General features: G+C 39.5%; 1 pseudogene; it reads right to left on the bottom strand.

Moving 5' to 3' along the window:
- Window positions 1-2,878: 2,878 nt before the first annotated feature.
- LOC120768901 lies at window positions 2,879-3,285 on the bottom strand (annotated as a pseudogene).
- Between the last annotated feature and the right edge of the window lie 7,450 nt (window positions 3,286-10,735).

The following is a 10,735-nucleotide window of genomic DNA, read 5'->3' as shown; positions in this document are numbered from 1 at the left end:
ACACATGTATTAAATTGTATACTGGAAACAACCCCATGTGGTGTGCTGTAACATACACATAAACACATATATTTAGTTATTTAAGATGGTTTTACAATGTGTATATAAGCAAGAAAAATACTAAATAAAAATTAGATTTGAAAGACAATCTCAACTGAAAAGATTCCTTTTATTTACATATTTTACTTCCCCCCACCAGTAAACCAGGGGTAAAGGAAAACTTAAAAGGAAATATTTCAAGTAGCAAGCACTAGCTAGCACTAGCTATCACTTATTGCCCCCCACCCGAGGTAAGGAATAAGTGACGCAGAACTGCAATAACCTTTATTAACAAGAACTTATATTCACATGTATCATGACCATATCTGTTTATGTTCGTTTTCGCGAATTCAAATCATATGATCACTTATCAGTAATAACATGTGCGCGCTGCTGATGTATATATACCTATAAATATATGCGTATAACATTGCCACACAAATACGGAGGCTGCTATATATATTTCTGACCTATGTAAGTGTTGCCAGGTGCAATCTGACATTTCCATTGGAAAGTTTGACATTTTTTAGCATAACATCACTGAGAACCTTTTGTCATTTAATCGTGAATTGTTTTATTTACAGGGAACTAAAAAATTCATCTCGGCCAAAAAATGGAATTAACTCGTGAACATTTTCGTGCGATCATTTTTCACAACTTTCGACGTGGATTATCACAACAAGAGTGCATCGATGAACTAAAATCTTTGTGTGGCTATGAAGCACCATCCAAAGACGAGTTCCGTGAAGGTCGTCCAAAAACAACCGTTGTGCCAGAAAACATCGATGCCGTACGTGAACTGATAATGCAAGACCGTCATGTAACATACCTTCAGATAGAGGCATGCCTATGCATTTCTCCCACCAGCATACATTCGATATTGCTTGAACACCTGGCCGTAAAAAAGGTTTGTTCTCGTTGGATCCCGCACAATTTGACAATCGCTCAAAAAAAGGCTCGTGGGGATTGGTGTAAAGAAATGCTGAAAAAATACGATCGCGGTGCTTCAAAAGACGTTTATAAGATTGTCACAGGTGATGAATCATGGATCTATGCGTATGAACCCGAAACAAAACAGCAATCGATCCTGTGGGTCTTCCAAGACGAGCCAAATCCAACGAAAGTTGTTCGTGGAAGAAGCACATCGAAGCAAATGGTCGCCTGTTTCTTCGGCAAAACTGGTCATGTGGCGACTGTTCCGCTTGAGCAACATAGGACGGTCAATTCTGAGTGGCACACCACCATTTGTTTGCCTGAAGTCTTCGGAGAAATTCGAAAAACGAACAAGAGAAGACGAATGCGAGCTCTCACACATCGGCTCAAACCAGCGCCTTTTTGACCGGTCAAAACGTCGAATTAATGGGTCATCCGATGTACAGCCCTGACTTGGCACCCAATGACTTCTTTTTATTCCCACACATCAAGAAAATAATGCGTGGTCAACGATTTTCATCGCCAGAAGATGCTGTTGAAGCATTCAAAAACCATGTTTTGGAGGTGTCTCAATCGGAGTGGAAAAAGTGCATCGAAAATTGGTTTGAGCGCATGCAAAAGTGTATAAATCTTGATGGAGAATATTTTGAAAAACAATAAAACCATTTTCGTTGAAAGATATTCCCATTTTCATTATTAGGCCAGAAATATATATAGCAGCCCTCGTAATGCATACACAAACCTACATATGTATATCTCTGCAATCTACAAAAACAACAATCGTCTGAAACAGCATCAGCAGCGTCAGAAGTCAATATGGCAGCCAAATGGCCGAAGCCCAAATGTAGTAAATCTTACAACAAAAACATTTTCATTCGTGAACGCAAGCGCACTTTCAACAAGCGACTCTTATAAAAGCAACCACCTTCAAATCTCCCCGAGCACGCGTTTGGCAACAAGCGGCTTTTCGAGACGATGGCAATCGCTAAAAATCGAAAATTGAACAATTTTCTGAAGTTTGTTCACAGAAAGAAGTGACAAAAGTGGCAACATAGTACATGTTTACTTAAAATATTTGTCATTTCTAAAATATTTTTCCGTGGCTCGCAAAAATCTGCGTCGTTATATGTATATACACGCTCATATTAAACATGCATATTAAAGCTAGTTTGTGGGGGAACTGTTACAGCGGCAAGTGAAGCGGTTCGTTCGCTTATTTTTTCGACACAGCTCGGATTTTTTGACATGAAAGCAAATAAACGTGAGCTTCGCCATTGGTTGTCCGTGTCAACGGAAATTTCACATGAAACATTGAGTGTACATATTTACATACATACATACATATATTGCATGTAGATGATGAAGGGTTTCTATGTTTACCTGAGCCGGAAAAGCTACCACTGTCCGAAGATATATTTCCATTCGTATTCGTAGGGGATGATGCATTTCCTCTCTTGAAAAATCGAATGAAACCGTATAGCCGCTCTAATTTATCGATCGAACAGCAAATCTTTAACTACCGACTTTCTAGAGGTCGATGTATTGTAGAAAACGCATTTGGCATTTTAGCCAGCCGTTTTCGGGTATTTCACACTGATATAATGTTGAATCCAGAAAAAGCCACATTAATTGCAACTGCCTGTTGCTATTTACACAATTATTTAAAAGTAAAAAATGAGTCAATTTATTTGAGAAACTCCAACGAAATGGATACTGGGATTACTACAAATGACTATTTGATAGATTTGGAGCCGATAAAGTGTACCAACTCTTCCAACAACGCCAAGCATGTTCGCGATAAATTTTGTAATTACTTTAGTACTGTTGGTGCAGTGCCTATGCAGAATAAATTTGTATAAGCTCTATCAATTTTTGTAATAACTCCAATTTTTCTCAAAATTAAGAATTATTGCTTCTCATAATCTACGAGTATGTACTTACTTTTTCAATATCGAAAGATTCGTCGAATGAGCAAAATCCATCTGTTTGCATCTCTTGGTCACCCAAAAATTCCAACTTATTGAAGTACCATAGATTTGGTACATATATTTCCTCAGCATCTGCCCCAAACTTTTCGCTCTTGCGTACCTTCACCAATTCACGTCTATATGCAGTGCGTAAACAATTAATGTTTCTTCACTGCGTCAATTGTCGCATCCTTATCAATTTCTTTATATTTCGAAAGTAAATTTTCCACGACTTATCTTTTTGGCATTTATTCTTATAATTTTCACTTTTGCATTGCCATAAGGCCGGTTCATTTTTAAATAATTCAGTAAACTCTTTCAAAAAATTTTTGCTCACGCTTGCCATTTTTTTATCCGCTGATGTTTACTCTGCAAAAATTTCAACCAACTGACCAAATGTTTGCAAACCACGCCACTCACGACAAACGAATCCACAAATCGGTTGTTAGTTTTTGAAATTTGTCGCAAACCTTCAATCCGTTTGACAACATGCCCACTCACAACAAAAAACACCTCAAACTCAAACAGATTATTCAAACAAATTTGTCGTTAGTGGGCCGCTGTAGAAGCTTAAAAAATCGATTTGTTTTTTTTTTTTTTTTGCTTAAATCTCTTTAAAAATAATCTAAGAATATGTCCCCAAAGTCATAGATGGGAATTCGAAATATTTTCGAAGCTAGAAGGGAAATAGTGACCGAGCGTCTAGCAGATATATAAGCGCTTAGGCAGAAAGAGACAACTTTGACGCGCGATTCCTCGGTTTTTCATTTGTACGATTTTTCTTAATTGGTAGGCAGGATAGAATAAAAAATAAATGTCATATGAAATTGGGGCAAAGTTTATTATCTTTGGCATTAAATTATCTTCTATTTAACCAAAAAAAACTAAGAAAAGTCAAGTTTGAACACATTTTTAAACAACAAAAGTAAAATTTTTTTGCTCAAAACCCACTCTTTTTCAATTTATAAATTTTTTTTTAATTTATTTTGTTTAACTAGAAGATAAATTATTAAAAAATTTGAATCCCTTTGAATTTTTTGTTTCGGACAGAAATTCTACATGCGAGATGCATCGGGCAATTGCTTCCCAAAGGCAGAATATCAAAGATTTCGTATCCAAAAAATTTGTGAATGATGTTCGAACATATAAGTATGAACCCTAGAAATTTCGCTTTAATCAGATATTTCTTTCCTTCCAAAAAAAAAGAAAAAAAAAATTTCTTTCCTTTCCAAAAAGGTATATCAAGACATCTAAATTTTTCTCAAGTTACAGCTTGCACGGACGGACCGACGGACAAACAGACAGTCACCACGGTTTCAACTTTTCTCGTCATCGTGATCATTTAAATAACGGATTTTTTAATAGGAACGCTACAAAAGTAGACCTATAGGGACAGCAGACAACATATTATTTTCCGTTTTTTGACATTTCTTTGCAGTAAAGTTTTTCATTACATCATGGATGCATACGATGCAACAACTAGTCGAAATTATTAATATTTACTACCGAAATTCAGAGTTAGTAGTCTCAACTTTAAGAGCGCTATGTACATAAATTTCATCATAATCGTCCTGTCAGATCAGTAATTGAGCGTCTAGTGGAAAAATTTAGTGAGGTAAAGAATATATATGTATATTTAGAATATTGCTTAAGCTAGCGCATCAGTTGGGGAAGACCCAAATAAATTTCTCAAACGTCGTTCTCAAGCGTTGGCCATTTCTGTGACGTCGTTGTTGCAAATTCTGTGAAAAGATCTAGGCCTACATCGTTACCAGATCAAATTGACGCAAGATTTGAAGCCATTTGACCACCAGAATCGTCGTATGTTCGTGAATTACATTGAGCAACAATCTGAAAATGATCGGTATTTTCATCGCCCATCTTCAGTGATGAGGCTCATTTCCATGAGTTACCATTTCATCCCGAAAAAATTACGGTTTGGTGCGGTTTAAGGGCCGGCGGCGTCATTGGGCTGTACTTCTTCCTTGCTGATTAAAACTGGCACGTTACTGTAAGAGAGGAATATTTTTTGGCCCCAATTGGATGTTATGGAATTGGAAAATATGTGGTTCCAACAGGAATATGGAACGTTAAATTGCAGCAGTTTCGACTGATTTATACCTAAAAACCGTTGAAAATGGGGGCTTCTATACTTTTGCAAGCGTGCCCGTGGTGGCCATGCGAAAGATACCGAGTCAATACGATGGCAACTCAAACCGCTTTTATAGCGCTCTTATTGAAAACCCCGTTATATATAATATAAGCCTATATCTATCTCGCTTAGTTTAAGGTGATACGTACAACCGTTAGGTGAACAAATCTCTTGTACTCTGTAGCAGCAGGTTGCATGAGTATTAAAATTATCTATTGATCAATGTTTTATTTTTACTAACAAAAACTAGCAGTGCGACCAAGTCGAAATAGATGAATATGATTTTTTTTTTATGTCGCACATTGCTATGAAAACATTTTTTTTTAAATCTAATATATAAAAATGAAACGCCTTTTTTGTATTTCCGCGCCATAGAACAGAATGACGTGAAAATTTGCACGGGTATTCCTTTGGTTCTGGAGAAGGTCCTAACGGCGGCCTTTTTTTCAAAATCACCCTCGATTTTGCAAATTATGTCTATGTATTTATTACTGAACCGATTTGGCTGAAATTTGGTGATGAGGTAGATTGGAAGCTCGGGACGGGCATAGGCTACTTTCTATCGTTTTATGTTAAAAGCCACAACAACTCATAAATAAAATAAATTATATTTCAAAACATAACAATGTGTTCAATATTCATATAAGAATAAATTTAACATTTTTTTCTTCAAAACTACAAAATAAAATCACACAGCTACTGGCAGGGTACAGTAGTTTTTGTTTACATACACATTTATATGAATTATTGTGATAGTTGTAACTGAATAAGAAAAGGTTCATAATTTGAGATGAGTGCATAATAGCTGATAAATATTCCTTAAGCATTGCATAGAACAATGCAAAATTTAAAAGTAACGATAAAGTCTGTATTTTTTTAAATGAAGTATCTGGGTTTTAGCCGTCGATTTTACAACAACATTCGATGAATGTTGGACAGAACATTACCATATGATTAGATATAGGGCGTGAGACGCGGCCTCTTCTGCTCTACTTCTGCACCGTTATTCACTATAACAATGAGCATATATACATATGTGTAACGATATACGATGCAGATGCAGAGACTCTGAAGATGTTGTTACATCAACCACATTTAGTGATTTACGATGCCAATAAAAAATGTAGATTGTCAATTTAACTATTCCATTATATTGTTATCACGATAAGTGATATCCTTGGCAACAAAGAGCGAATGGAGCCACGGGTTTAGACTAGTTTTCAATAAATAAAGAACTTACTCCTTTTAACGTTGGCCCTCTTGAGGTGGCGCATCCCAAATTGGAACGCACTTTAAACTTACGAGCTAAGAGGGATACCTCATATTTCACAAAATTTGGAACAAAGGATGAATAAACCATCGGTTTTACTTCAATCCCCCTATTGTGGGAAGCGTGATGTTGGGGACCCCATGCTGATGGCTGAATGGTCAGAGGGCAGAAATTCAATAGCTGATAGCGAACGGTCCTCTCCTGTTCGCCGTCGATGGCGGAGGTAGTAAACGGGAAACTCTATCATGGAACCAGTATTAACACCAACCAAAATGTCAGAACAGAAGTCCAATGCAGAATAGCTCTTGCCAACAAGTGCAACTTCTGACTAAGTAGGAAATTGAGAAGTAAAGTCCTCTCTCGACGAACTAAAACCAAACTCTATATGTTCAAATTTCTGTACAGTTCCTAACGGCTACAATTGTTAATAAAATATTTTTGTAAATCTATATAGAAACAGATATCATATTACAAATATTTATGTGCATTATCGCTAACACATACAAATACAGTCGTAAATATAAATATGTATGTACAAATACCCATTTTAATCATCACCGTAATAAATGTTCATTTCGGGTATATTGATTAGAGACTGTAGTATTTAATGTATACAATGTAAAGGATCGCGAATGAAAATATATCAGTACCTGTGATTTTGTCACTGCTACTTAAAAATCACTGGTCACAGCTGTGACAAGTTTTCTAAAGTAACAGTGACTGGAATTAACGAACACATGGGAAACTTCAACAAAGTAGCAGTCACAGTGGAACATAAAAAATTGCGACTGAGACAAAATAGCATTCACAGTGAAACATCAAAAATTGCGACTGTTGCAAAATAGCATTCACAGTGTAACATAAAAAATTGCGGCTGTGATGAATTCATATTCATTAAAGCTATGAATTCTCTTCAATTTTAGATAAGTAAAAATTGGTTGACATATAAAATAAGTTAATTTAGCTTTAAACGTGTAATACTTATGTACAAATTAAATTGATTACAGAAACCTCAACGCGGTAGTAAAGCCAATTCTAAAATTTCTAATCTTAAAATTGCATCAATTTTATATACATATATATTAGAACTGTAAATATAAGTTACGAAATATTTTTAGAATTATGTTTTCGTTTACTTTAAATAGTTTCTATTGAGTATCCTTATATTGAAAAAAACCTTCAGAGATTATATTTATTGTGACTTAAAAAATGTGCTTCTTAAATAATAACGGATTATTTACATTAATTTTTGTACGAAACGGTTACAAATTATTTTGAACCAAAACGAGTTATGTGTGGCAGTTTTCGGAGGATGGAGTCATGTGTAGAAGTTCACACAAGTGAGGAAAGTTCTTTGATCGCCATTCACTTGGAATTCTTTTACAAATGGCTCAAGCAGCTCACTACTTCCGGTCTTTGACCAAGTATCCTCTGGGTAGCCTAAGTACATCCGTTCGAAGGCGAGCTAATGTGAGAATTCGAAACATCCCCTGCATAGGGTTGTGCGCTGGGTTTGGGACCCGCCACGTAAAAAACACCCCCACTGAAAAAGAAAACACAGCCTCGGATGAGAGACCCCCCTTTTGATGACGACCATAGCAAACGAAATAAGGACTACGATTTGAGGGCATGCACCTGGAATATCCGGACCCTTAATTGGGAAGGTGCCGCTGCCCAGCTGGTTGATGTCCTCGCAAAAATAAAGGCTGACATCACCTCCATCCAAGAAATGCGATGGACGGGACAAGGACAGAGACGAGTAGGTCCTTGTGACATTTACTACAGTGGCCATATAAAGGAGCGCAAGTTTGGTGATGGATTCGTGGTGGGAGAGAGACTCCGTCGCCGAGTACTATCATTCACTCCGGTGAATGAACGTCTAGCCACAATCCGCATCAAAGCGAGGTTCTTCAACATATCGCTGATTTGCGCGCACGCCCCGACGGAAGAGAAGGACGATGTGACCAAAGATGCCTTCTATGAGCGCTTGGAGCGCGCTTATGAGAGCTGCCCCCGCCACGATGTCAAAATCGTGCTTGACGACTTTAACGCCAGGGTGGGCAAGGAAGGTATATTTGGCACTACGGTCGGTAAATTCAGCCTCCACGACGAAACATCCCCAAATGGGTTGAGGCTGATTGACTTCGCCGGGGCCCGAAATATGGTTATCTGTAGTACTAGATTCCAGCATAAGAAGATTCATCAAGCTACCTGGCTGTCTCCGGATCGAAAAACTACCAACCAGATCGATCATGCTGTGATAGACGGAAGACACGTCTCCAGTGGTTTAGATGTGCGTGCGCTCCGAGGTCCTAACATCGACTCGGACCACTATCTTGTTGCAGCCCAGATTCGCACCCGCCTCTGTGCAGCAAAAAACGCACGTCAACAAACACAAGGAAGGTTCGACGTCGAGAAGCTGCAATCACAACAGACAGCCGAACGATTTTCTACTCGGCTTGCACTCCTGTTCTCTGAAAGCACTCGTCAACATCTCGGTATAAGGGAACTGTGGGACGGCATTTCAAATTCCTTACGTACAGCTACAACCGAAACCATTGGTTTTCGGAAAGTGCAAAAGAACAGCTGGTACGACGAGGAGTGCCGTGTCGCAGCGGAGAGAAAAGAAGCTGCCTACTTCGCAACGTTACGATCGACCACTACACGTGCGGGATGGGATAAATTCCGAGAGTTGAAGAGGGAAGCGAGACGCATTTGCAGAAGAAGCTTGATAAGCTGGATGACAGGGGTAATGCTCGAAAATGCTGCGAAAAATGCGGCGGCTTACAGAAGGTTTCAAGACCGGAGCACACTCTTGTAGAACCCCCAAAGGTGATCTAGTGACCGATGCCCAGAGCACACTTAAATTATGGAGGGAACACTTCTCCAGCCTGCTGAATGGCAGTGAACGCACAACGCCAGGAGAAGGCGAACCCGATTCCCCAATCGATGACGATGGGGCAGACGTTCCATTGCCCGACCATGAAGAAGTTCGAATAGCAATTACCCGCCTGAAGAACAACATAGCGGCGGGGGCCGATGGATTACCGGCCGAGCTATTCAAACACGGCGGCAAAGAACTGATAAGGAGCATGCATCAGTTTCTTTGCAAAATATGGTCGTACGATGCCCAACGATTGGAATTTCAGTGTGCTCTGACCAATCCACAAAAAGGGAGACCCCACAACCTGCGCCAACTACCGTGGGATAAGCCTCCTCAACATCGCATATAAGGTTCTATCGAGCGTATTGTGTGAAAGATTAAAGCCCACCGTCAACAAACTGGTTGGACCTTATCAGTGTGGCTTCAGACCTGGAAAATCAACAACCGACCACATATTCACCATGCGCCAAGTTTTGGAAAAGATCCGTGAAAGGAGAATCGACACACACCACCTCTTCGTCGATTTCAAAGCTGCTTTCGACAGCACGAAAAGGAGCTTCTTTATGCCGCGATGTCTGAGTTTGGTATCCCCGCAAAACTAATACGGCTGTGTAAACTGACGTTGAGCAACACGAAAAGCTCCGTTAGGATCGGGAAGGACCTCTCCGAGCCGTTCGATACCAAACGAGGTTTCAGACAAGGCGACTCCTATCGTGCGACGTCTTCAACCTGCTTTTGGAGAAAATAGTTCGAGCTGCAGAACTAAACAGAGAAGGTACCATCTTCTATAAGAGTGTACAGCTGCTGGCGTATGCCGACGATATTGATATCATCGGCCTCAACACCCGCGCCGTTAGTTTTGCTTTCTCCAGGCTGGAAAAGGAAGCACAGAAAATGGGTCTGGCAGTGAACGAGGGCAAAACGAAATATCTCCTGTCATCAAACAAATAGTCGTCGCTCTCGCGACTTGGAACTCACGTCACTGTTGACAGTCATAACTTTGAAGTTGTAGATAATTTCGTCTATTTAGGAACCAGCATTAACACCACCAACAATGCAGCCTGGAAATCCAACGCAGGATTGCTCTTGCCAACAGGTGCTACTTCGGACTGAGTAGGCAATTGAAAAGTCAAGTCCTCTCTCGACGAACAAAGGCTAAAGTCTATAAGTCGCTCATAATTCCTGTCCTGCTATATGGTGTAGAGGCTTGGGCAATGACAGCAACCGATGAGTCGACGTTACGAGTTTTCGAGAGAAAAATTCTGCGAAAGATTTATGGTCCTTTGCGCATTGGCCACAGCGAATATCGCATTCGATGGAACGATGAGCTGTACAAGATATACGACGACATTGCCATAGTTCAGCGAATTAAAAGTCAGCGGCTACGCTGGCTAGGTCATGTTGTCCGGATGGATGAAAACTCTCCAGCTCTGAAAGTATTCGACGCAGTACCCACCGAGGGAGGCAGAGGAAGAGGAAGACCTCCACTC

Source organism: Bactrocera tryoni, chromosome 1 (genome assembly GCF_016617805.1).
Source record: "Bactrocera tryoni isolate S06 chromosome 1, CSIRO_BtryS06_freeze2, whole genome shotgun sequence".
NCBI classification, from domain to species: domain Eukaryota; kingdom Metazoa; phylum Arthropoda; class Insecta; order Diptera; family Tephritidae; genus Bactrocera; species Bactrocera tryoni.
This window is presented reverse-complemented; position numbering and strand designations above follow the sequence as displayed.